We start from the raw sequence: 27,661 nt of genomic DNA, 5'->3' as shown, positions 1-27,661 counted from the left end.
TTGCTCATCAGACCATGCTGTGGAGGCATCGCACATAGAAGAACTAGAAGGACTTACAACTAGAATATACAACCAGGTACCGGGGCTTTGGGGAAAATGGAAAAAAAGAGGAAGACTGGCAACAGATGTTAGCTCAGGGCCAATCTTCCTCATCCAAAAGCATTAAAATAAATAAATAAATAAAAATAAAGAATGACTTTCCTTTTCAGGGTGATAAATTCAAGAACTCCAGGAATGTTTCCCCAACCCAAAGGCATCAGTCCTCAGAACTGCGGTCTGAAAGTTGGGTCTGCCCGCCCAAGGACCTGGTCCTCTGCTTCCATTCCTGCTGAGTCTGCCGCCGATTATCCGAATGCGGGTTCAGCAGAAGTTTTGCTCATAAGTTTAGCACAGGAAAGGCCCCACATTTCTCCCCTCCTCCCCAATTCATGATTCTACTCTCAAGCATTAGGCACCATTAATAGGAAAACTAGATTTAAAAAGATTCATGGTTTACAGGTTTACAGTGTTCAGATTTACCCAGCAGGTTCTTTCAAATTACACTTAGGAGGATAAATCGGTGACTAACTGTGGCAATCTCGCAAAGCACAGAGCCTTCCAGTTCCAGAGGATTTTGCTGGTGAGTCATTAAGTTAAAAAAGGAAACCCATATCAGTAATAAATCTTTGTAGAAGTACTCTATGTTCTTTTTGAAACTGATTGTTTCTAGGTGGCTAGTTCACCTAACATTATCAAAAGAATAGATTTCTGTTACAACATAAAATGATTCTTTCTGACAAACTGTTCCTAGTCTTATATTTATAAAAAACAGTTGGTACAGGAGATTTTTTGGAGGGTACTTCCAGAAGACCAGGACTTTCCATACGTTTATTCTGTGTTACATTCATTGCTTAATATTGTCAGTCACAAACATTTGCCAGATTGGAAATTTCGGCAACTATTCTTCTTAGGTCGGGAGCTTGTTCCTGGACGTGGACTGGTTCCTGGGGGAATCCCAGCCTAACCATAAACTTGGCACAAGCTTGAGTTCTTGCACCGATCCCTGGCAATCCCGCTGGCTGGGGTTAGGATCTTTGGTTTATTTGGAATCGACTTTCGGAGCTGAGGATGAAGTCAGCTGTCTCGGGTGTCCTGCCGGCGTGGCTGCGGCGTGTATACCCAAAGGAAAACTGGATCCTGTTAGGAAGGAACAAGGGGAGACCGACTGCCACTATTTTGTTTTTATATTTGCTAGTTTGGTAGGGGAAAATAGCTCCTCACTGCTATTTTAGCTACCGTGTCTATAGTCCCCTTTATATGCTCTGTTGTGGCACTTCTGCATCCTATGGCGATTGTTTATTTGCTCATCTGTGGGCCTCTTACACATTATGAGCCTCTTAAGGGTAGGGAATCTGTAATACTAGTATTTGCTTCCTCAGTGCCTAGCAGGTGGTATATAAATGTCAGTTAAATAAAAGATTAAATGATTGAATACAGTGAAGAATGCACACAAGAAGATGGCATTTAGGATAGTCATGGAACATACAAAATGGTATTATAATGAAGAAGAGACAGAGATTCCTTTTTCCATAAATATTTGTTGAGGTCTTACTACGCACCACCTGCTGAAGATATCACAGGGGACAAGATAGACGTGTTTCTGCCTTCGTGGAGTTTAGATTCTGATGAGGAAGAGAAACGTTGAAGACAGGACTGCGAGTCAGTTTTACAAGGAGAGGAGCAGAGCGTTAGACCAGCGTGCAGCCCAGGGCTGTTCTAGGCTCTGTCAGACTCGGAGCTGCTTCCCTTCTCTTCAGAATCGGATCTTACGCCGTGGCTGTTGCTTACAGTGAGACACACAACTCAGGGCACCAAAAGGTGGGCACCGAGGAAAGGTTTTTACCAGCTTTTTGTTTCCTGTTACCCCAGTTTGTCACCATTCGTTGTAATGGCACTGCTTCCAGACCTCTGACTGAAGGTGGGTCTGCGGCTGCTTAGACCGTTCCGCGTGCGAGAGCTGGCTGACTGTGGGCAGACTGGAGAGACTGGGGCATAGCAAAGGGGTCTGCCCACAGACTGCACAAACTACCCAACTACCATTCTGGGGGCGCGGGGGGGGGGGGGGGGGGGGCGGTGTGCGTGCGCGCGCGCGCGCATCTGCTGATGACCCGTGGTACTGCTTCCGGAGGGCAGAAGTTGTGGGTCCATGGTACCATCCAGTCACAATTCTCCTACCTCGTTTAGGGCACTGAGGGGGCATATTTCTCTTCTTTTCATTAACACAAAAAGCAAGCAAGCATGATTCTAAACCAAAACAGCTTTTAGTCGGGGATTTTTAGATGTTGCATGTACTTCTCCTTATTTCTGACAAGGGGAATGTCTTACTTAAGGACAATTTACAAAGGTCACAAGCCTGTTAACGACATCAGCTTTCCCTGAGAAGGATATGCCATGGTTCTCTGCCGGCTTCAGAGCAAGGCAGGCCCTGTGAGGTGCTTTCCCATAGTTCCTCCAGGATAGGAACCTGACCTACTTTGGGAGCTGAGGGATTGCTTCACTGGGGAAATGATATTTCTATTGAAACCTAAATAATGAGCACGATTTTTTGAGAAGAAGGAGAGGGTTGGGGAGGGCAGCTTTCCAAGCAAGGAAATAGTTCGTATGGAGGCCTTGAGGCCCCAGTCGGGCACAAGCCCTCGGCATTTAGGGAACTGAAAGTCTCACAGGCTTGGTGTGCAGACTGAGGAGAAGAGAGGTGCTAGACGAGGCTGGAAATGCACGCAAGGGTGAGCTCTTGCACAGCCTGGCAGACAGGGTTGTGAATATAGGATTCAGGCCAGGTCTGGAATTAACAAGTTCACAAGAATTAAGGAGTCACTGAAATAGAGCTTTAAGGCGACCACCAGAATAAAATTTATGTGCATAATTTTTTTATGCCCTTAAGGTTTCATTATATAATTAATGGACATTACAAAATAGAGTAAATTTTAATTTCATGTCAAATTAGAATATTGGCTTTTTTATCCAACATTTTATTATGAAAATTTTCAAAGAGAGAAAAATTGAATCACCTATATTCTACAATTAATGTTTTGTTATCTTTCCTTTGTCACGTATCTATCCATCTAGCCATTCCTCTTGTCACTCATTAATTCATCTTATTTTTTGACGTGTGTCAAAAAAAGTTACAGACTCAGTAAACTTTATCCTTGAACGCTTCAGTATGCATATCATTAACTAGAGCTTAATGTTTGTTTATGGGTCTTTTTTTGTGGTAACAGTCATATACAGTGAAATGCAAACATCTTAAGTGTTCCATTTGATGAGTTTTGATAAATATGTATATAAAGATTTGAAGTTTCAAAAAAGGTACAACTTTTATCAAAAATTATCATCATATACTGTTGTAAGGCCCCTACATTATACACGAAGTGTATATCCTTCCAAGGTAGACTGTGATGTAGTAAGGATGCATAGTGTAATCTTGAGTAATCACTTTAGAAGTATTAGCTGAAAAGCCAATAGAGGGATAGGCTGGAACACAAAAAATACTCAACCCCAAAAAAGACCAAAAGGGAGGAACAAAGAAGACAGAGGACAAATGAAAAACAAGGTGATAGACTTAAATCCATCTGAAACATAGTTACAGCAAATGCAAATGGACTGAACACTCGAACTAAAAGACAGCGATTGTCAGCCTGGATAAAAAGCGGTACCCAACTATATACTGTTGACAAGAGATGCATTTAAATACAAAGACACAGTCTAAAAATTAGAGTATACGAAAGCTATACCATGGAAATGCTAAGCATCAGAAAGTTTTTTTACCTATTTATATCAGTATTTCTATATATCAAGCAAAATACATTTAAAGAAAAAAGAGTATTTTCAGGGACAAAAAATGATATTGTAATGATAAAAGGTCAATGAATCAAAAAGACATAACAATCCTAAGTATGTGGACACCAATAACAGAGCTGCAGAGAATACGAAAGGAAAAATGGACAAGAAAGAAACAGATCCCTAATCACATCGGGAGATTTTAATACTCCTTTTTCAGTTTGTGATAAAATAAGCAAAAAAAATATCAACAAAGATATAGAAGATTTGAATAACACTCTCACCAACTTGACCTGACATCTTTACATATCCAATAATTGCAGAGAACACATACTTTACAAGTGCTCATGAATATTCACCAAGATATGCTTTATGCTACTGGACCATATATGAAATTAAAAAATACTATCACTTACAAGAAAATCAAAACACAAAATACTTAGGAATAAATAACTTTAACAAAAAATGTGCAAAACCTCTATACTGAATATAACATATAGAAAGAAATTAAAGATCTAAATAAATGGAATGGTAAATCGTTCATGGATTGGAAGTCTATAGAATTAAAGTTATCCAGTCAAAATCCTTGCAGTGTTATTTAAAAAGAAATTTACGGGCTGATAGTAAAGTTTATGTGAAATTGCAAGAAATATAGAATAACTTAAGTGATCTTGAACAAGGACACATTTGGAGGATTTTGCTCCCCGAATTCGAGAATTACTAAAACGCTCCAGTCATCAAGACAGTGTGATATTGGTGTAAACAGATCAATGGAACAGAATATAATCCAGAACAGACTCACACATACACGGTTAATTGACTTTCAATATAGGTGCCAGGGAGATTCAATGGGGAAAATGACAGTCATGTCAACAAACGTGACTGGAACCACTAGGTATCTATATGGAAAAATCGTCGCTGTATATTACACTTGTAGTATATATTTATGACAAACTACAATTTTGAGTCTATGTTAGCCACATCCTGGGAAATAAATTATGCATGTTATTGCTGTGCCAGCTTTTTCAAACCACAGGAGTAGAATTTATTAAGATAAACTTACTAAAGGCCTGCCGTAACATTGAGGACACAAGGGCATCATTTAGAAAATAGTTTGAATTCATTAAATAATGCTTTATTTTCTGGATGACATAAAAAAAATGGCCTTCTGTTTTTAGAATGCATTGGTCCCTCCCTCTGTGTTCATAGCAGGAGGAATCTCTCATTTCATTTATGACCAGTGACACATGTTGGTGAGACTCCCAGCTGAGTAGAGAGGCGCAGGTGCTACAATCTTGGGAAAATGAAATCTCGTAGGTCAATAGCTGAATAGCTTGAAAGAGTTAATAGACCTGTTATTAATTATTTCTAAGGCTTCTTTTTGGTAGTGGAAGAATCAAGTTCGCTGTGTGTCTTTCACGTACTTGGGAGCTGGTATTGTTATTGTGACTAGTGGAGGTTAATGAGAAAGAGAAGTTCTTGCCCTAACAAACTGAAATGTAAGCGTAATTAAGTTTTGAAAATTTTTCCCACTACACATTGGGTTTCGAGAGGGGTTCTTGAGGACAGAGATCAGGCTGCTATATGGTTCCAACTCCCAGGAGGCTTTGTCATTGGGTAAGACTTGATATTCCCCACGGAGTTCCCGTCTCCGAAAAGGCCTATTGATTCTAGAGTCAAGTTGCAGCTGGAGAAGCGGCACCGTTGTTTCTTTCTTACGCCAATAATCCAGGACAGCCTCCCAAAGCTCAGACAGAAATGCTCCCACCACAGAAGACAGCTTCTCTCTTCCAAACCGTGCTCGAGTTGCACCGTAAACTCTCTCCATCTCTCTATTTTATTTTTTTCTGTCTCTATAGTGTTTTCTTTTTTTACAGTCTGTGCAGGCAATGAGACTTCCGTTACTATGTTACTTGAAATGTTCAAATTACAGGGGGGTTGATGAGATCGCATTTCTGTTCAGTTCAGTAACAGGCCCGAGGACACACCTTGAACACCGTCCCTGCAGGTTACTTTCTAAGCACCCCCAACTCCCCACCTCTTAGGAAGGATTACTAAATGGGTCATCTCAACCATTTTGTGTGTATTCTTAGTTGGCTATTTATGGAGCGTGCACCGAGGGCCAAGCTAAGTGCTTTCCTTACATTGTCTCATGTAATCCTGTGACACCCTCTCAAATAATTAATTTCCCCACTTTACAATTAACTTTAGGACAGAGAGTTAGCTGGTGATAGAGTTGAACCTCAAATGCAGATCAGAGTCCACAAAACAAGCTCTTACATCTACTCCGAATTTCCTTCTTGTTACCGACCCTGAAGTGAGTTTGCTCACCCGTTGCGCAGCAAGCCAATCTCTGACACCGGCTGTGGTGGAAGAAAGTAGGACTTTTATTTTTTGCACAGTGCTGAGCAAGGAGAGAGGGCAGCTAATGCTCAAATCCCAAACTCCCTGAAAAGCTAAAAGGAAGGGTTTTTATTTGGGGCTTTAGGTAGGGGAGGGGGGCATATGGCCTTGCTGGTCGGAGCTTTCCCACCAGCCTGTCTTTCTCTGTGGGAGGAGATAGTCCAGGTGCTTGTCCTTGACGGCGGCGTCTGTCTCCATGGAGCATAGTGGATTCTGGAGCCAGGAAGCCAGAGAGTAAGCAGGGAATGAGTGTTTTGGTTTTAACCCATATATGCTGGGTTTAATGTGGGGAAACTGATATCAGGGTCGATATCATTCTGAGCTCAGAGGATGATGCATCCTGATCTTACCCCAAATCCTAGGCACCTGTCTGTGACCCCCTGTGTATTTACTCTCTATTGGTGGCCTAGACTAGACAGAAAAACTGTGCTAGGCAGCACTGGGTAAGACGGTGCAAAATACAAGAAAGCGCCTTGCCTTTGGCGAGATTTTAATCTAGTTAACATCTAGGTAAGTAGTTGTTTTCAACTTAAGATGCACTAGAATGACCTGTGGAACTTTAACAAATACTGATGACAGGAATTCTGATTTAATCCATCTAGGGTGAGGCCTGGGCATTAGGAATTTTTAAACTCCCCAGGTGGTTCTAATGTGCAGCCAAGGTTGAGAACCACCTAGTTTGAGCAAAAAAAATATACTCTCATAAAATAACATCGAAACCACTATGATGTACAAAATGGTAAATTCTGAAATGTATTCCTTACCTCATTCCACAAAGGATATGACATGGCTAAAAAATTATTCGGTACAGAGTAAATTCCACTGAGGGGCACAGAGTTTGAGGTACTTGTCCGATAGGCTGCAGATGGGCAGGCACACGTGAGGTCAATATAGAAATAATTCAGGTTTGTTTTATTTCTCTGGTTTTGGTTTGCAAGGCAGCAGTGGCAGATTTTAGGAGAAATGGTTCTTAGGAGACACGGATTGGTCCAGGCTCTGTTTCCAGGCAGTTGATTGGTCTGGAAGCTGTTTCCAGGCTGTCTAGCCAGTGGATCGCCTTGTCTCCAAGGGTTACTCAATCTACAAAGTGCTAACAGGGCGCAGAAGCTTGTGTGGAATGATAATTTTTCCCTATTACAGAAGCTTGTTGAAGAAAATACTCATATTTTAAGGATGACTCATAGGCACATTGTACATTTCTTTGATCCCACTTCCCTAAGGGTTATGAATTGCTCCTAAGGCAGTATTTCCTGAATGATTTCTTCGCAAGTCGAGGAGTGGCTGGAGCCATTCCATGAAAAATTTCCAGCTGTTAAAAGGGCGGCGTTAAACTATCCAGTGCAGTTCAACTCTTGGAGTATTTTCTGCCTTTTCTTTCTCTTTCTCAAGAGCAGATGAAGCAGCTCTCAGTTTAATATCAGGAAGAAAAAACGATAGTATAAGAAGTGATGGTGTCACAATAGTGAAAAAAAACCAAGAAAAAGGGTAAAACCACTACAATTCTATAATCTTAATATTTAACTATTTTCATTTTTGCATGTTTTTATTCTAACTGGAAGTCAATGTTATTTGGATGATTGCGTTTGTAAAATTTAAGGTTTCACTCTCTCACTGTGTTTTTAAAATGGTGCTATCAGTTTCATTATTTTACAGTGGCTCATCAGGTTCCTTTGAAAGTATGATGACAACATGATTCATGAGCAAATTTTATATTTTTAGCTTCAGATTTAATGAATATTTCTGAGGGCATACACACACACATACCGGACATTCATTTTATGTAATTATCTCATTTCAAAAATAACAACAATAATAAGCATTAATGGAGAGACCACACTGTGGCTGGCTCTGTTCTAAGGACTGGAGGTACATATGATTGGGAAGAAAACAGATGAGTCCTCTTTCTCTAGTAGGAAAAGACGAGCAATAACAACCTTGGCTGACACGGAATGTTTCTATGCTCTATGTGCTTTACACACATTAACTCATTTCCTTCTCTTAACAATCCTGTGAAGTAGGTACTATCATCATCTCCATTTCATAGGAGAGGAAACCAGTGCACAGAGAGGTGAAGGAACTTGCTAAGGTCACATAGCTAGTGAGCATCAGAGCTGGGCTTTGTGGCTCCACAGGTTGCATGTTTAACAGCATGTTATGCTATGCTGTCACTCTCTAAGGAGCTCATTTCTACTTATTCTGTTAACACAAGGAATCAAATTTTTCTTTTCCTTTCTCAAATATTTTCAACTTTTGCTTCAAATATTTAATAGTTCCGTATAAAGGTTTTGGGTATTATCTCAAACAATTTCCAATTACAGGACACTCAGTGTGTGCCTGGTATTTTACTTACCAAAGGAAAATAAGATAAAATGTTTTGTTTCATGTACTTGCAAAGATTTTGCTTTAAAATAAAATGGCAGGTAGGTGATATCTACAATCTCAAATTAGGAAGTGATCGAATGAAGTATCTCCCAGTCTTCACTGCACATTAGAATCACCTGGAGGGATTTTAAAGCTACCGACACTGGGTCCCACCTCCAGCGTTCTGACTCCCCTGGTCTGGAGTGGGTTATGGCATCAGTGCTCAGCTAACAGGGTAATCTGACAAAGTGATAGCATGTCTACAAGTCAGGTACTTAGGAGCTGGCTGGGTGGTGTAGTGGTTAAGTACCCATGCTCGGCTTCAGTGGCCCAGGTTTCGCTGGTTCTCATCCTGGGTGGGGACCTACACACCGCTCATCAAGTCACGCTGTGGCGGCGTCCCACATATAAAGTAGAGAAGGACTGGCGTGGATGTTAGCTCAGGGTCTTCCTCAAGTCAGACACGTCAGACCATAGTCGTTTTTAAAAGCACAGCTTTACATCAGATTGACCTGGATTAAATCCTGCTTCTGCCACTCCCGGGCTGCGTGATGATGGGCAAGTCTCTGACAAAATTTATTCAAGTTTTCCATGTGCGTGGGGGCCTTCACAAGAGGATGAAGACGCAAAGAAGTGACCAGAGCGGGAAGCTTTTGTACCTTTTAGACAAAGAAACTTTAAATTTATGAGGAAATGACAAGACAAAGGGGTTTGGTTAGGGGCAGTAAATTGTAAGGAAGTGACTAGGAGATATATGAGGAGGAATTAGTGGAAGATGAGGGTTATTTTAGTAAGATCGTTTGTACAGACACATTTTAATGCAGGTCTTCTCTGGCGATAAGGACGTTCTTCTCTCCCTGGTATGGGGGAGGGAGGGGAGCATGATTCTCATGGGAAATTTTATGGTTTGTTTTTAGGTAGAAAAGGGTAGATCAGAGAGCCCTGTCTGCATCTGTTTCTCAAATGCCTTTGGCTTAAAATAATCAATACACCAAAGCAGCGTATTTTGGGTGGCATGTCCCAAACTCCTTCACTTCTAAATCTCTCTGAGCTTCTCTTTCCTCATCTGTAAAATGGAAATAATCCTTTACCGCTTAGAATTGTTGTAGGGATTAAAGAGAATATGTATGAAAATCATTTTCACAGTCCAGGCACAAAGTGTGTGCCTAATTAATGGATGCTTTTATCCATTCAAGTATTAATTCACTCAGCAAATACTCGCTGAGCACCCGCCCCCTTCCAGGCATCGTTCTAGGTCTATTGTTCTAGGCGCTGTTGCTCTAGGCGCATTGTTAGGTGATAGGGATGCAGCGCTGAGTAGGACAGACCAGGATCTTGCCCTCCAAGCACTACTTTGGATTTTCTTTTTAGCATTGATAAAATGTCTTTAATCTCATGGTCTTTATAGTTCTCTACCCAGTGAAGAGACATCTGACCGGGGACCCCACCCTTACCTGCCCTCAGAGACCTCAATCCATCAGTTGTCTCCTCTTCTCTCCACTGGCTCCTTGTCATATTCATTTAAACATAATCATTTTGTTTCATATTTAAAAAAAAAAAAAAACCCTGAATCAAACCCTTTGGCGTCAAGCTACCCCCAGTCCTGCTTTAGCTCCTTGCTTTTCGTGCTTCACAGGCAAGTAGAGAGACTGTCTGCATTCACTGTCCCCTCTCTCTGTCTCCTTCGTCACTGCTTGTTCACTCGACTGTCACCAGGCTTAGTCTCCATTGTGCTACAGATACTACTCTCAGCAAGGTCACAGTGCCTTTCTTAAAACCGTCCAAGGCCTCCACACTTACCTCAGGAGAAGTCCAAATGCTTTAAAATGGCAGGTGGGCATTTCCCAGCCTGCCCTCTCACCACTTCCCCACTCCCCTCCCCTGCCTGCTGCCCCAACCACACCCCCCCCCCCCCCCCCCCACATAGTAGGTTCCCACCCCACAGAACTGCCTGTAGCCTCCTGCAAGCTCTGCATGCCTAGCCCTGGGCAGTGGTGCTCTCGACCTGACTTGTACTCACTTATGTGAGCCCATGGCGCACATCTCTTCCTGATTCCGTGTTTGGTGATGTCCTGTTGGTAGCTTGAAGTCTGCCATGGCGGGAGTATTCATATCAAGGAAATTGGCAAAAATCTACAAATCAGTGTATTCTTGCCTACTCCGCCACCCCCCGGGAGATGGCTGTTTAACACTTAGCACACACCATTAGTGCTTCTAGGCCTTTGCACATACTGTTCCCCCCCACCCCTCACCAGCTTGGCTCAGCTTAAATGTCACTTCCTCCTAGAAGCTTCTCCTGACACTTCAAGGTTACATACCCTTCTCTGTGATTTTTTGGAAACGTGGGCAGCCCCTGATGGTGGCATTTATCATACTGTTTTTTTTCTGTATCCTATACTGGCCAAGTAAAGTCCTTGACATCTGGGACCTTGTCTTCTTCATGGCCATTGTTCTTCACCTAGGATAGTGTTTGGCACAGGACAAGGTGCTAAATAATATTTTTAAATGAATCAATACATGAGTAATTAAAGTAATAAGCCCTCCCTATTAAATAATACGCTTTTTATGGTTCGAGAATGTGTTTTAATCTTTGTGTCGCCTGGTTTCCTCACACATGGTGAGCATTCAGTAGAAATTTACTTGAGTGCACTTTTTCTGAGCCTGAAACTGGGGCCCAATTTCAGATATTCATTCTAGAAGTGAGTCAATGGCCTTTGAAGTTATGGTTCTGTAAAGTCCAAACCTGGAGGTTTGAAATATGTCACCAGAAACATAAGATTTCCCTAGCCATCAACTTGTCTTGATGTACTCCTCTTATGTCTTCATTTCTCCCAATAAAGTGACCTCAAGCTTATCCCACTTCCTTCTCTCCTCTTCCTGTATCTACAGCACCGACAACCTCCTGCTCACAGAGTCATCTGCAGCTGAGCCCCGAGGGGGCCTAGGACAGCAGGGCCGTGCAGTGAAAGGCGCTGGGGTTCAGAGTCGGGACTGAACCTTGCTGGAGCCCTTGTCTCTTCATCTGCAATGGGCAAAATGACATCCTCCCCACCTACTTCACTAAGTTTGTGTGGGAGAAAATGAGTTATCATGGGTGAAAATGCTTTTGTGAATTGTCAAGCACTACCTAGGGTAAACACAGAATCTCTCAGACAAATTGATCTTAAGCACGTGCTATAGCTTAATAATTCCCTCACAAGCAAGTGGAATCTGCAAGGAGATAAAAGAGTGTTCCAGGACGGAGAGGGTATAGAAATCTCCGGGTTATTGACTTGGGAAACAGGATGTTTTACCTGTTTTTTTACATGTTAATTAGCAGAGATTACAGTTTTGTGTTGCAAAGACATAAAACATCAGCTTCATATCAGGTGTTTGGTAGGAAATCTGGGGTGGGTCCATCTGAGATGCCAGGTGTGCAATCAATCAGGAAGAAAGAACAACTGATCTAAGAAGCAAATGACAAGGATATATTGGTGGCCGATAACTTGAATAACAAAGTTTCATTCCCCAGGAGGATCTGATAGGCTCCAGTTAATCTAAAAGCATAAAATATAGATCAATACCAAGTAACAGAGTTCCTTTCAAATAGACAGCTACCAGGGAGCATCTCAGAGTGCCAGCATTGTGGCACATACACGGTTTGCCCAGTCCTTAGTTTGGGGACATATTTTCCCGTGCACATGTTAGTCGTCAGCCTCCCCAGCAGGAAGGCTCCCCTGTGTGTCCTCCAGTCAGCAGGACCTGGGGAGCTGAGAGAAATGCAGACCCTCAGGCCCACCCCAGACCTGTGGCATCAGAATCAGCATCTTTTCTTTTTTTTTTTTCAATTTTTCTTTTTTCTCCCCAACGCCCCCCGGTACACAGTTATATATTCTTAGTTGTGGGTCCTTCTAGTTGTGGCATGTGGGACGCCGCCTCAGCGTGGTTTGATGAGCAGTGCCATGTCCGCGCCCAGGATCCGAACCTACGAAACACTGGGCCGCCTGCAGCGGAGCGTGCAAACTTAACCACTCGGCCATGGGGCCAGCCCCCAGAATCAGCATCTTAACAAGCTCTCCAGGGACTGAGTGCATTTCAGTCTAAAGTGAGCTGCCTTAGGGACCATCTAATCATTTTTCAAATGGAAAAACAAAAAATCAGGCCTTGGAGGGTGATTTTTCTCCCTCAAGGTCTAACACGCATGGGTAGCAGAGCTTGGATTAGAAACAAAGTTTTCCTGACTCTGCTGGCAGGTTCCGGCATCGCCCGCCGCCTCCCAGCCTGGGTCTTCAACTTCCTGGTTGTGAGGCTTTGGGCAAGTTACTGAACCTCTCTGAGCCTGTTTCCTCATCTATAAAATGGAGATGATGGTCATGTCTACCTCACAGAACTGTGAGGATTAACTCGAATTAGAAAATCTCTGAATTCTGTGCAACGTAAGGCACAATTCACACATGAAGTTTTATTATTCTCAAATGAAAAGGCAATGTTCCCCATAATTTAAACAGTAGAAGTAAGTTTTTTTATGGCATACAGAAGCAGATAGTTATTTATATCTCTGGAAACTTTCATGCCTTGACAGTAACGTTTGGAAAGCAGTTATTTATTTTTCCTTTTAATCTTCTGTAGTTTCCATCGAAGAAACTTACATAAACCACGCGGCAGAGGCTCGCCGCTGTCACTGTAATTTAACCATCTCTTGGGTTAGGCTGACCTCTGTTATCATCAATCCCGTGAACCGGGGCCAAATTCAACCTTCAGAAAAGACACACGCGTAATTCAGGAATCTGACTCACTGACCTACTTTCTCGGCCGCCCAAGCTGTGGGAGGCTGGATAACCTAGTTTTTAGCTCCATCTAGTGGCCATACATGGTTCCACTTTCGGCTGTAGAGAAATGAGAAATTTTAGTTTTAGCTTTCAACACAAATACATCCAGCTTCTCACTATTCAGAAGAAATGATCCAATATACACACTTTTAATGCTGTTTGTTATCACTGAAGTAATAGGCTCAGGGTGCTTGGAGCTGGTCGCAAGGTTGGAGACCTTGTTCAGAACAGAAAGCCTGGGGTCGTCTTTGATGCTTCCCTGACGTGATCCGTCCATTCTTTTGTGAAATCCTAAAAAGTTAATTTCTCAGAAAACATTATCCAGCCACATGTACTTGTTTAATCCGTCCTTTGGGACTGTCTGCTTAATGAAGGAAGGTACTGGATGTTAATCCAGACTCTAGGGCTTGGGCACCAGGCCCTCCTCCCTCATAGAGTGTCTGATAGGAATGGCCGTAGTGCACCCAGAAAGAGGAGGCCTGAGCAGTAGGATTTCCAGCCTCACAGAAGATGCCCTTTCCCCACAGTGTGGCCACGGAGCAGCAGAGAGCTGCTGGGCCTGAGGCAGCCGTGTCAGGGATCGGTGCAAGCTAAGGGAGCAGATGGTGGGCAACGAGAGGCAACCCTTGCCCTTCACTCCTTTCCTGGAGATGTGCTGCCTGAGCCCATGGAACCAAGATGTAATTCTCGGCATAGGAGTGGAGGCAGGAAGCCCCAGGCACGCCAGGGCTGGAATTCCTTCCCGGTGGGTAGCCAAATGTGCTACCCCAAAATATGTCTCTTTGGCATAAGGATTATTCTGAGGAACAGCAGACACAGGAGAAGCTCTGAAAACAGAGCAAAAGTTACCCTTCTGTAACGGAAATTTACATTTATAAAGAAAGTCTCCATTTATGAGGGTGTCTCCCTCTCCTTCCCAGGAAGAGAAGGATGCCTCCAAGATCACAAGAAACTTATCAGTGGAGAAGGTAGTGCCTTAAATATGCATAACAAACCTTAACTTTTATTATGCTTTTCCTGGTCACCTCCTATAACTGGCCTCCCTTGTCCCCCAACATCTTTCTTTTGTCTGTAGCTGAAGATAGTATTTAAGGTGGTAGCTTGGGCCATCTCAGGGAGTTACTCAGTTTCCCTGGGTCTCTCCCATCTATACCTGAGGTATAGATATTAGTAAGCTTCTGTTCGTTTTTCTCTTGTTAACCTTTTTTTTTTTAAGGTATGCAATTTTTTTTTGGTGAGGAAGATTGGCCCTAATATCTGTTGTCAATCTCCCTTTTTTTTTTTCTCCCCACAGTCCCAGTACATAGATGTATGTCATAGTTGTAAGTCCTTCTAGTTCTTCTATTTGGGATGCTGCCACAGCACTGCTTGATGAACCATGGTGCTGGGTCCACGCCCAGGATCCAAACCAACGAACCCTGGGCTGCCAAAGTGGAGCATGCAAACTTAACCACTATACCAGGGGGCTGGCTCCTAATGTCTTTTATTACAGGAAGTCTCAGCAATGAACTCAGGGTAGAGGGAACATTGTTTTTCTCCCCCTACACTACTTATTTAGCAGGAAGGCATTCAGAGTCAAGATTAAGTTGATTTATAGAAAATAAAGAGATGCGATATCCTTACACTCAGGTCTGTGCCTGGAGAATCAGATCTCTGTATGTAGGAGTCTGTTCAGGCTTGGGCATATTGTATGCCCAGAACTGGAGTCATTGCATAGTGCTCCCTTATTGGGGAATTGGTGTTGTTAAATTAATTAAACAAGGAGGCCATTAGACTGAGGGGGCTCTAATGCCAAGGTAGCCTACCAGTAAGCAAACCAAAACCTAAGCCTGTAAGGGCCTCCATGTCACAGGTCACCAAATCAAACACTGAGGACACTGATCACAAACAGCCGACTAGGCTTTAAGCTGCAGCCAATCAAATAAATTCCTTTCTGTGCTTCCACACCTTCTCGGTAAGTCTTTCCCCTGGCTCCTGTCCGCTGAATGCTCCTAGCCACTTCTGGTTTGGCATGCCCCAATTCAGACTGACTTTTTCCTCAAATAAGCTCAACATTTTTTTTTTTTAAAGATTGGCACCTGAGCTAACATCTGTTGCCAATCTTCTTCTTCTTCTTTTTTTCTTTCTCCCCAAAGCCCCCCAGTACATAGCTGTATATTCTAGTTGTAGGTCCTTCTGGTTGTGGCATGTGGGACACCACCTCAGCATGGCCTGAGGAGCAGTGCCATGTCTGTGCGTAGGATCCTAACCAGAGAAACCCCGGGCTGCCGAAGTGGAGCACGCAAACTTAACCATTGGCCACAGGGCTGGCCCCTCTTAACATTTTTAATATGCCTCAGTTTACCTTTTAACAACGTGCTGACATGAATCCTGGCCTTTAGGAGTCTCTGATCACTGAGGGAATGCCAGGAGCCTGTGGAGACCAGGTTTGAGAGTGCACCACTGAAGACTTTAAACTCTTCAAGCAGCATTGTTCAGCATTGTTGGTAGAAAGAAGGAAGAGAGGGTGATCTTGGGGCCGGTCTGTGGTGCAGGGGTTAAGTTCACATGTTCCGCTCCAGAGGCCCGGGGTTCGCTGGTTCGGAGCCCAGGTGCGGACATGGTCACCGCTTGTCAAGGCATGCTGTGGCAGGCGTCCCACACATAAAGTAGAGGAAGATGGGCACGGATGTTGGCTCAGGGAAAGTCTTCCTCAGCAAAAAGAGGGGAATTGGCAGCAGATGTTAGCTCAGGGCTGATCTTCCTCTATTTATTATAAAATTAAATTTTAAAAAAGAGAGAGGGTCATTTTGAGTTTGCTCATAATATCTCATTCTCTGCAGCTCCTAGCAGAATCCCAAAAAAGGGAGGTGACTTTTAAGGCCTTTGTCTCAGTCTCTCACTTTCTAAAAAACTGCATGGTACTCTGAAAAAGGAACACATATAGCAGCCAAATTCCTGGGATTCTGGAAAGCTTGTCTTTCTGCAAGCCTGCACGTGCCTCCAGAGCTAAGGGTGGGTGTTATGGGTTGAATTGTCCCAAAAGATATGTTGAGCTAAGCTCTAGTACTGGTGAACATGATTGTATTTGGAAATAGGGTCTTTGCAGATGGAATCAAGTTAAAATGAAGGATTAGGGTAGGCCCTAATCCAATGTGCTGGTGTCATACGAAGAAGGAAATTTGGCCATAGCTATACAGAGGAGAATGTCATACGAAGACACAGACACAGGGCGAAGATGGCCGTGTGAGGACAGAGGCAGAGGTGAGAACCCAGGAATGGCTGGAGCCCCCAGAGGCTGGAAGAAGCAAGGAAGGATCCTTCCTTAGAGGCTTTGGAAGGAGGATGGCCCTGCCAACACCTTGATTTCGAACTTCTAGCCTTCGGAACTGTGAGAGAATAAACTCCTGTTGTTTTAACCCACCCAGTTTGTGGCCCTTTGTGATGTTAGCCCAAGGAAACTAATACAGTGGGAGAACCCAATGGTGGTGATATTGACCCTGATATCAGTTTCTCCACATTAAACCCAGCATATATGGGGTTAAAACCAAAACACTCATTCCCTGCTTACTCTCTGGCTTCCTGGCTCCAGAATCCACTATTCTCCATGGAGAGAGACACCGCCAAGGACAAGCACCTGGATTATCTCCTCCCCACAAAGAGATGCGGGCAGGTGGAAAAGCTGCTGACCAGCAAGGTTACGGGCTCCCCACTCTCTGCAAGTAGTCTCAAGGCCAAAGACAGGCTGGTGGGAAAGCTCCGACCAGCAAGGCCATATGCTCCCCCTCCCCTACCTAAAACCCCAAATAAAAACCCTTCCTTTTAGCTTTTCTGGGAGTTTGGAATTTCAGCATTAGCTGCCCTCTCTCCTTGCTTAGCGCTGTGCAAAAATAAAATTCCTGCTTTCTTCCACCACACCGGTGTCAGAATTGGCTTGCTGCGCAATGGATGAGCGAACTCACTTCAACAGAAGACGAACCTCTGGGTCTGAGAGCATTTTCTGGGGGCGGACTCCCACCTCTGAGCAACGACAGTAAACCCCTGGCCAGTGAGGACTGTGCAGATGCTGGCAGATACTTGAATTAATGCTTGTCACCTAAAGAGATGCCTGATGGTTGCTGCCTTTAGCAGATCTCAGAGCATGTCTGAGTCCTTGATAATAGACTCTTGGGCACTGAACCCCTAAGAGTATACCAGGTAAACTTCCTTTCAAAGGGCTTGGGGAAAGTTGCCTGCGTCTATACTAAGGTTAGGGACTTTGGTACAGAGGGCAGCAGCCATAAGAGCTTTAGGACCAGAGAGCTTGGGTTAGGCCAGGGGCAGATCCAGGTTTTGTGGGGCCTGGTATTAGTTTCCTAGAGCTGTTGTAAAGAAGTTCCCCAAACTGAGTGGCTTTAAACAGCAAATTTACTAGAAGTCTGAAACCAAGCTGTAGGCAGGGCCGTGGCCTCTCTGTCAGCTCTCAAGGAGAATCTTTCCTTGCCTTTTCTAGCTTCTGGTATTGGCTGGCAATGCTTGGCATTCCCTGGCTTGTGGATGCGTCACTCCAGTTGCATGGCCATCTTCTCCTTGTGTCTCCACTTGGCTTAGGAGGGGAGGAGGAAATTGTCCTCCACCCTCTGGATTCTTCTGGCTGGTGTAAGAATTAAATTGATATGAGACAGATCAACAGGAAAATCAAATGTAAGTAATTTCTCTTGCATGGAAACCCCACATACATGAGAGGTTCCTGGACCTGCTTGTCAGAAGATCCTACAAAATTTAGAGAGGAGTTAGAAAGATTAGTAGCAAAAAAACAGAAAAAGAAAAAAAAAGAAAGATTAGTGGATGTTCATAGCCCCACACTTAGAGAACTTGACTGGCTGCTAAGGGGCATTCTTCCCACTATGATTATATTGTGGTTATCAAACAGGCTAGATGGCCTCCTGGAGACCCCCACCCCACAATCCCCTGCCCCGCCACAGCCAAACACACACACAGGGAGACAGGTGGCCAGACTCTCTCCCAGGCCCTCCTGCAAATGACCAGGAGAGGGCTCCGCTGGAGGCTGATATTCAGGGTTTAACGGGAGCTCTTTTAGAGGCATCTCCTCCTAAAGTGAGTCAATCACAGATTAAATCATGCACTCAGAAGGAAGCAGAATGGCCGAAAGCCTTGGTTGAACGCTTTAGACAAACCTTGCAGAGGCACACTGCATTAAACCCGAAAGCCCTGGAGCACAGAAATCTGATTTCCGCTTTAGGGAGACATTTTCTCCCTCATATTAAAAAGCAAATTCAAAACAGTCAAGTTGCTGGGGGCAACTATTAAGCGTGATAATGGAAGCCACCCTGCAATTCTTGGAAAATAGTTTCCAGGAATGTAGAAGAAAAAAAGAGTTAAAAGCAACAATTCTTGCTCTGCAACTTGAATCTTTAGAAAGACAGAAGCAAGATAGGGAAAATGCCTTAAAGTCCACTCAGAACCTCCCCTGTTTGCCTCCAGACAATTGCAGGTATTGTAAAAAGCCAGGACATTGCAAAAGAAATTGTCCAGCACTTAAGAGAAAGGAAAGCATAAGACGCAAGCAATCCGCACCCCCTCAGGCCCTCGTATGCCCAGAAGGTTCATTTTTCTTTTTTTTAAAGATTGGCACCTGAGCTAACATCTGTTGCCAATCTTCTTCTTTTTTTTTTTCTCTTCTTCTCTCCAAAGCCCCCCAGTACATAGTTGTATATTCCAGTTGTAGGTCCTTCTGGCTCTGCTATGTGGGATGCCACCTCAGCCTTGCCTGATGAGTGGTGCCATGTCTGTGCCCAGGATCCAAACCAGCAAAACCCTGGGCCGCTGAAGCTGAGCACGTGAACTTAAACACTCGGCCATGGGGCCCATCCCGGGAACTGGATTTCTTCATTTATACTAGTGTGACTTTCTCTACCATCCACTCCAAGGACTTCTACCTGTCACCTCTGATTCTATTCACGCTGTTGGAGTCTCTGGGCAACCTAGTTCACTACCCATGTCTCAGCCCACCCCAAGGTCTTTAGGCTTCTTACACCCATCATGCCTTTCTGGTTTCCAACTGCTCACCAGCAAACCTTCTTGGCTGACATTTGTAATGTAAATTTAACGCTACCATAAATTGTAAGGAGAAAGGTGGTTTTATTTCCCTACCCTCAGACCAAACTCCGAATCTCCTACATTCCTTACTAAAAACTCATCTTGATTTAAATTCCCCTGAAAGAGATGAGTCTTTAAAAGATGTTCCAATTAGCTTTTGGGCCACACATGCAAGTGAAGTCGGATTATTACTGAGCGAAGAACCTGTGCACATTACTTGGAAAAAGATTAAACCGTTTCCATGAGTAGCCCAATGCTCTCTCTCCAGGGATGCAGAGCGAGGAATTGAACCCGTAATAGACTCCCTCTTGCAACAGGGTGTACCTCCTCACCCCGTTTCACTCCAATCTTGCCAGTAGAAAAAGAAGGCAAATTTGGCTCAGATAGGAATGAAATCTATCGATTCGTACGAGACCTAAGAGCCAGAAACTCTTCTGTAATTCTCCAGCACCCTGTGGCTCCTCATTCAGCTGTCACTCTTACCGCCGTCCCTGTGATGCAGCCTGGTTTACAGCAATTGACCAGGTGCAATCCCATTGCACACTGATTCACACTTTCTTTTTGTATTTACGTTTAAAGGGAGGCAATTAACGTGGATTCGCACACCTCAGGGATGTTGTGAGTCCCCCTCAGTATTGTCCCAAATCCTTAAAGCAGACTTAGACTCTGTAGCCTTTACTCAAGGTTCTATGCTTGTCCAGTGTGTTGATGACCTTTTGCTTTGTAAACAAACTAAGCAGAGAGCTCTCATAGACTCCCTTATTTTCCTAAAGGCACAAGCTGAACGAGGCCAGAAAGTCTTCAGATCTAAACTTCAGTGGGTGCAAATGACTGTTAGCTGCTTAGGACATGAGATATCTCAGGGTGTTCAAAAGCTCACCCCAAAATCCCTGAGTCAATTTTGTCCATCCCTCTCCCCAAAACAAAAAAACAGTTACGTAAATTTCTAGGGGCATCTGGTTACTGCCGCCAATGGATTCCTAATTTTGCAGCCCTTGCTAAACCCCTACATGCTCTTCTCCTGGATATCACTCCAGAGCCTATTTCCTGGCCTTCAGAGGCTTTAACCTCCTTTGAAGCCTTAAAATTATCTTTGCCCACAAGCCCTGGCTTTTGGTCTTCCTAATTTTGACAAACCTTTCATTGATACTGCCGTGAAAATGATGGGGTTGCTGCAGACATTCGAGGACAATCTTTCCCCTCTCAGATCCGTCCTATAGCATATTTCTCATGCCAGTTAGACCCTGTGGCATGAGGTATGCCCTCATGCAGGTGGCTGTAGCTGCCATTTTGATTGACCAAGCCAGTACTCTGACTTTAGGCTCCCCATTCCTCTCCATGTTCCCTATGCTGTGTCTGCTATTTTACAAGTTTATAGGATTCATCAACTCTCTGCAAGGCAACAGACCGCCTATGAGTAGCCTCTCTTAACCAACCCTTCCATCATCTTACAGCCACTTTATTACCCCTCTCTGATGATGGAGAGTCCCACTCCATTCCACATGATTGCCTTGCAACTATAGAAATGGTCTCAAAGCCACGAGAGGATCTCTCAGACCATCCTTTTGATAATCCAGACTTACTTCTATTTTTTGATGGCTCCTGTAAATGAAATTTCTGGGGAAACATAATAACTGCTTCTGCCATAGTTCCCCTCATGAAACTCTTGAGGCATACTCTACTCACTGCAAAATCAGCCCAAGCTGCTGAATTCATAGCTCTTACTAGAGCCTGCACATTAGCAAAAGAGAAAACTGCCAGTATTTACACAGAGTCCAGGTATGCTTTTGGTGTCTGCCCTGCTGTTGGCACAATTTGGAAATCCTGTGGATTCTCAACTTCTGCAGAAATTCCTATTGCTAATGGGCATTAATTGCTGCCCTGTTACAAGCTATTCACCTCCTTTCTCAAATTGCCATTGGGTTCACTGTTCAGCACATACTGGGGAGACTGATGCCATGTCTTTTAGAAACGACAGGGCTGCTAAACATGCAGCTCACAACACACCTTGTCCTTTCTCCACCCAATTTTTTAAACCTGCTTTTATCCCTAACTCATATTGTTAATTATCAGGCAGATGCCCCACGATCTGAAAAAGACAAATGGATACAAAAGGGTTCGGAATGATCATCAGTTGTATTATACACTGGGCAAATGGACTTCCTGTAGCCCCTTTTCTTTGACCTTTTGGCTTGGACTTATCTCCCACCAGGTGGAACATATGTGCAATAGTTAAGGAACTGAAAGACAATTGGTTTTGCCCTGGCATCCACAAAATTTCTGACCAAATTATTTCTCAGTGCACTACTTGCAAATCTCACCAAGCTTCTGGGAGAAATCCATATACCCCAGGATGCCCTCCCAGGCCCACACTGCCCTTTGCGGCACTCCAAATTCTTTTAGATTTGCCCCCAGCTTTAGGTTCTTCTCACTGTTTGGTTATCATCTGCATGTTTACTGAATGGACTGGATGCTATCTGACTAGACATGCAGAGAAATTAATAACCAAGATTATTCCTCGTTTTGGCATTCCTTTACGGACTGAATCAGACCAAGGAACTCATTTTACAGCAGAGAAAACCACTTGCTTGCAAAAATTTTTGGGGTGCTCATTAAAATTTCATACCCCAAATCATCCTCAATCATCAGGACAAGTGGAATGTAAAAATCTAGACATAAAAAGGATTTTAGGAAAAATCTGTCAAGGAACCAGATGTAAATGGCCAGAAGCTTTGCCCTTGGCCCTTAAAATAATCCGGAAAACTGCAAATAGGAGACATGGATTGACCTCTTTTGAAATAGTTTTTGTACACCCAAAGGCTACCGGTATCTCTAAACCCTCCATTCTTGGACGAAGTGAACGTCACGGGAACTTAAGTGAACAATTTGATGTTATGACTAGCTGTATACAAGAACTAACTAATATGCATGGCCTTCACCAACTGGCAAGCCTCGCCAACCCTTTCCACCAGGAGAACGAGTGTACACTGAGGTCTTTAGAAGACAACACATGCTGTCAGCTCGCTGGGAAGGACTTCATGAAGTCCTACTGACCAGCTATGCTGCCATTAAAATAAAAGAAAAATTCTCCTGCATCCATGAAAGCCATGCCAAAATAGACCCAGAACATCGCTCTCAAGACAACTGGGATGGGGCTGGCCCAGTGGCCCAGCAGTTAAGTTCGCATGTTCTGCTTCGGCGGCCTGGGGTTTGCTGGTTCGGAACCTGGGTGAGGACATGGCACAGCTTGTCAAGCCATGCTGTGGTAGGCGTCTCACATATAAAGTGGAGGAAGATGGGCATGAATGTTAGCTCAGGGCCAGTCTTCCTCAGCAAAAAGAGGAGGATTGGCAGTAGTTAGCTCAGGGCTAATCTTCCTCAAAAAAAAAGACAACTGAGAGACAGTCCCACAGGTAACCTTTGACTAAGGATTTCCAGGGCCAATTCTCAGGCCCCAGAAGCAGCTGGCCTCACAAAGTAGACAGCTTTTCCCTCAATCGGGGATCATTTCACCTACCCCTACCACCTGTTTCTCTTTTTAAGACACACGCACACACACACACACAATTACCTTTTCTTATTAAGGAACACTTTTTTTCATGTATTAATCATTTATTAGAAGCTGACTGGAGAGTGTTGGTCTCTGTCTTCCCTACTTCCCCTCTCTAAGTCTCCACTATGGGCTCTTTTTCAACCCGTGTCTTGCTCTTACTATCCCTGTCTTTTTCAACAGGACGAGTACAGACCATACACCCCCCACCTTATGCCAGTTTACCAAACCCTGGCCACATTAACTAATCAATCTGATTGTTGGTTATGTCAACATCTAGATAATGCCAAAGAACCTGAACTAGTCTCCATTCCTGCCGATGTGCATGCCTGGTGGTCTGAGTATGGAATGGACAAGTGACAGGGTATGGTATCCATGACAAGGAAAACACACTCTGCCTCTTCTTCTTTTGAGGCATTTAGGCCCTGGAAAACCTCAGGGAGGCTCAGGGACTGCCCGTCGCCCACGTAAAGACAATAGGTGGAAAGTTTTTCCTTTGAATTGAAAACAAACATGAAAATAGGGGAAATACCACGACAATATTGCAACCAAGCTCTGTGGTTTGATTCCACAGGTAGCATCTTCATACCTTTCAAGAAAATTGTGAGTGACCCTAGCATCACCCGTTTTCACACAAACATTTGCCAAATCACCAGATGTCCTGGATTGCTCATGGGCCACCCTTGTACACCTTGGGGTATTATAGCTGCCCCCATGATTAAGTTTCCCAATACCACAAATCACATATGGGTGGATCATGGATCGGGACTACCTGGGCCAGGTGACGGAACCAAGCTTATAGCTGCCATGACCAGACCACAGGCCTCCTACACCAGCTACTTCACAGAGTGTTCTCCTCTCATAGATTGACAAGACCACATGGGAAATGGAGGTGTCCGCACACTGACAGTACCAATGGCAAACGTCTTGGAATAATCCAGACTCTGGGAATTACGGCTTCCATTCTAACCTTGTCTGTAAACTACACTGGTCTTCTTATTTTTATGGGGCAACAAAGTATATAAAGGGTTTCCATCTAAATGGTCAGGATGATGTGGACTTGGACACCTGGTTCCTGCTGTCACCAAATACCCCACCCTAAATGCCAGCCAAGTTACAGACATGGGATCCTTTGTTGATAAAGTTGTGCCACATCAACATGCCAGTGGAGAAATCATAGGGAATCCACTTGTGTAACACAATTCCAAGTTCTTTTCAGTGTTGAGGGTCTTATTCCCAAACTTTGGGGATTATGAATTGGAAAAGGCAATCTTAAATCTCTCCGTGACATGGAACAAGAGTTCAACAGCACTATGCCAATTTTGAAAATACCCTAGTCAGAAGCTGACAGCTTAGCCTCTGCGGTGCTCCACAATCACTGTGCCCTAGATACACTGACCGCTCAGCAAGGAGGCGCCGGTGCAATCATTGGTGAGGAATGTTGCTTTGGCGTGAATGAAACAGCACAAGTACTATCTAACTGACATTTATTAAAAGGGAAGATTACCACTTTCCACCAGATAAATGAAGCAAAGACATCGATTGGACTGGCCTATTTCGAGGACTGGGGAGCTGGTTTAATGGGCTGTGGGGAGATGTGCTCTGATTTGTTCTTCTGTTTATTCATCCTCATTCTAATCCATGTTCTTTTCTCCCTTTGCAGGTTTCTTACCACCCAGCTACGAATTCGTTTTCCACAGTCACCAGCTCAGCTTTTTATTATTATTATTATTATTTTTTAAAGATTTTATTTTTTCCTTTTTCTCCCCAAAGCCCCCCAGTACATAGTTGTGTATTCTTCGTTGTGGGTTCCTCTAGTTGTGGCATGTGGGACGCTGCCTCAGCGTGGTCTGACGAGCAGTGCCATGTCCACGCCCAGGATTCGAACCGACGAAACACTGGGCCGCCTGCAGCGGAGCGCGCAAACATAACCACTCGGCTACGGGGCCAGCCCCTCAGCTTTTTATTATTATTATTATTATTTTTTTGAGGAAGATTAGCCCTGAGCTAACGTCTGCTACCAATCCTCCTCTTTTTGCTGAGGAAGATTGGCCCTGAGCTAACATCTGCTGCCAATCTTCCTCTTTTTGCTGAGGAAGACTGGCCCTGAGCTAACATCTGTGCCCATCCTCCTCTATTTTATATGTGGGACGCCTACCACAGCATGGCTTGCCAAGTGGTGCCATGTCATCAGCCAGGATCGGAACTGGCGAACCCCGAGCCACTGAAATGGAACATGCACACTTAACCGCTGCACCACCAGGCCAGCCCCTCAGCTCACCTTTTAATATGTGAGCTTCCAGGGAAGTTTCAGAGGAGGGAACTGATGGGGTTCAGGGCTGGCCACCCCAAGATGTGCTACTTTGGCATGTGGAGTAGTTTGAACTGAAGGCTGCCGAGACCCTGAGGACTCCAGAGAAACTTTTACCTCCCCTTTGAGGAATTCAAACTAAAGGCCTTGCCTATAATGAGAGCAATGACCAGAAAGAACCTTTTTTATGCCCTATCCGTGTGACAGGACAAGCATCTAATTAATGAACGTCTGCTCTTCTTATCGTCCTGCGAATTAGCCTTGGCCCCTCTGCGGCCCCGGGCTCCTAACCCATCCCTTGGCTCAAGATGGCAAAACTTCACTTTACCTTTCTGTCTCTGAGCCTCTCATGTATGAGGGGTTCCAGTATGTACGAAATTAATTAAATTTGATTTTCTCCTATTAATCTGTCTCATGTTAATTTAATTTTTAGACCAACCAGAAGAACCTAGAGGGTAGAGGAAAATTTCTGCATCCCCTGCATCTGCCCTCTATAGGTGCCTGTCTCTATGTCCAAATTTCTCCTTATCATAGGACACCAGTCACGTTGAATTAGGGCCCACCCTAAATTTTAATTTAATTTCATCTAATTTTAATTTGATTACCTCTGTAAACATCCTATTTCTAAATAAGGTTGCATTCTGAAGTAGTAAGGATTAGAACTTAATTTAATTTAAGAACTTAATTTAATCTAATTTAATTTAATCTAATTTTAATTTGATTACCTCTGTAAAGATCCTATTTCTAAATAAGGTTGCATTCTGAAGCAGTAAGGATTAGAACTTCAACATATCTTTTTTGGTGGAAACAATTAAACCCATAACGGGCCTGAACTTATACGACTTGGAGGGTCCTCTATAGGATTAAGAATATAAAATTACAAACACCTAATTAGGCCTTGGAAGGAGCTTGTGCAAAAAGGAAGCCTCACAGTAAATCTGCTTTTGGTTTACAACATCAGAATAGCTGTTGGCAGGTGTGAATTTGACTACACTGAAGTTACATGATAACCCACATTTAACTCATATGAATGCACCGGTACCACACGGGCATGCAGAATAGAGAGGCTGTTAGTTTTGCTCCCTGAACCTGTGCCCTGGAGTAAGATGTGAAGCTGGGACCTCTCAGAGAGGAGCATCTGGCTGTGAAAAGTGTGATTCTGTGGTTCAAACATTGCTGGTTTTTTGTACAACATGACCCTAAGTGCCAGTCAATGACTTCATTTGGTGCTCAAATGAAGAAGCAGCAAGCGAGAGTATTTATGTGTTGTCTTCTTTTGCCCCATATCCTGAGTTTAGAATTTAAACCTTCACGTGAGATGTGACGACTCTGCTCCCGACTGAACCCAATGTGATGGTCTTCTGAACTTCCACCTCCTGACGCTGGTAAAGCACAGGCAGGAGGTAGAGGTGGTGGTCATCAGAATGAGAAAGGGAGCTGGGCACAGACGGCACCAGCTTAGTCCCTGCCAGTTAGGGAAGATAAGGCTTGATCAAAAAAGGTTAATGTCCCTCACTGCCATTTTGCCAATTTTTGAAAAGTCGGATAGGAGCATCCTTTCATACACCTTGGATTGCTGGCTGTCAGAATCAACAGATTTGGCCCTTAATCAACCACTGATGGAGCTGCATGGAGCAGGAGACTGAACTCCACAGCGAGGCTTGGGGGGTACCGTTCTGTCTCAGAGGGGCTATTTCTGCAATAGTTCAGTGAGGCATAAACAGCTGTTGAGGCAAAAACATTAGGAATAAAATTTCCTGCTAACCCAGAAAATCCTCTTCACAAATGTAGAAAAGAAAAGAGTTTTATTATTGAATATGTATTAAACCAGACTGTGATGAACTTCACAGGCAATGCTCTAATGAGACCGCAAAGACAGAAATCGCACCCTTTTATCCAGCCGAGCACATACAATGCGTTACATACATGTGCTCAAGATCAATGATAACTGACCCTCATGTAAGAGGACTTGGCAGTACCATTTATTATATATTCTCTCATTGTTCACTGTAAATTCACTGGGTAATTGGTACAGCCATCTGTGTTAGTTAACTGCCATTATCTGAAAGAAAAACAAAACGTTTCCTAACTCTATGACTTGCGGGCCATTACAGCTTGAAACAGGCGCCTTAGGATAAATTCCCGTGATGACAGGGAGACAGGGCGCCATCTTCCTTCATGTTTACAAAGAGGTGGCTCGCAGGCCCTAAGAAAAATGTTCCTCGGGTGTAAGGCAGGCAAGAGGCTCGTTTGGCTGTTAAAATGATTTATGCACAGATCAAAGGGATGAGGAAGGCTTTACAAATACAAGTCTTCGCAAGGAAATGCTCT

The 27,661-nt window shown here is 43.9% G+C and overlaps 1 long non-coding RNA gene across 1 annotated transcript; it reads left to right on the top strand.

The window, feature by feature from the left end:
* Positions 1–1,444: 1,444 nt before the first annotated feature.
* On the top strand, positions 1,445–25,736 carry LOC138915992 (uncharacterized). Its single transcript, XR_011422580.1, has 2 exons — positions 1,445–1,857; positions 24,683–25,736. It is a non-coding gene; the product is annotated as an uncharacterized lncRNA (long non-coding RNA).
* Positions 25,737–27,661: the final 1,925 nt, after the last annotated feature.

The sequence above is a fragment of the Equus caballus genome, chromosome 10 (genome assembly GCF_041296265.1).
Source record: "Equus caballus isolate H_3958 breed thoroughbred chromosome 10, TB-T2T, whole genome shotgun sequence".
NCBI classification, from domain to species: domain Eukaryota; kingdom Metazoa; phylum Chordata; class Mammalia; order Perissodactyla; family Equidae; genus Equus; species Equus caballus.
Note: the sequence above shows the minus strand (reverse complement) of the source record. Positions and strands in the feature narration are given on the sequence as shown.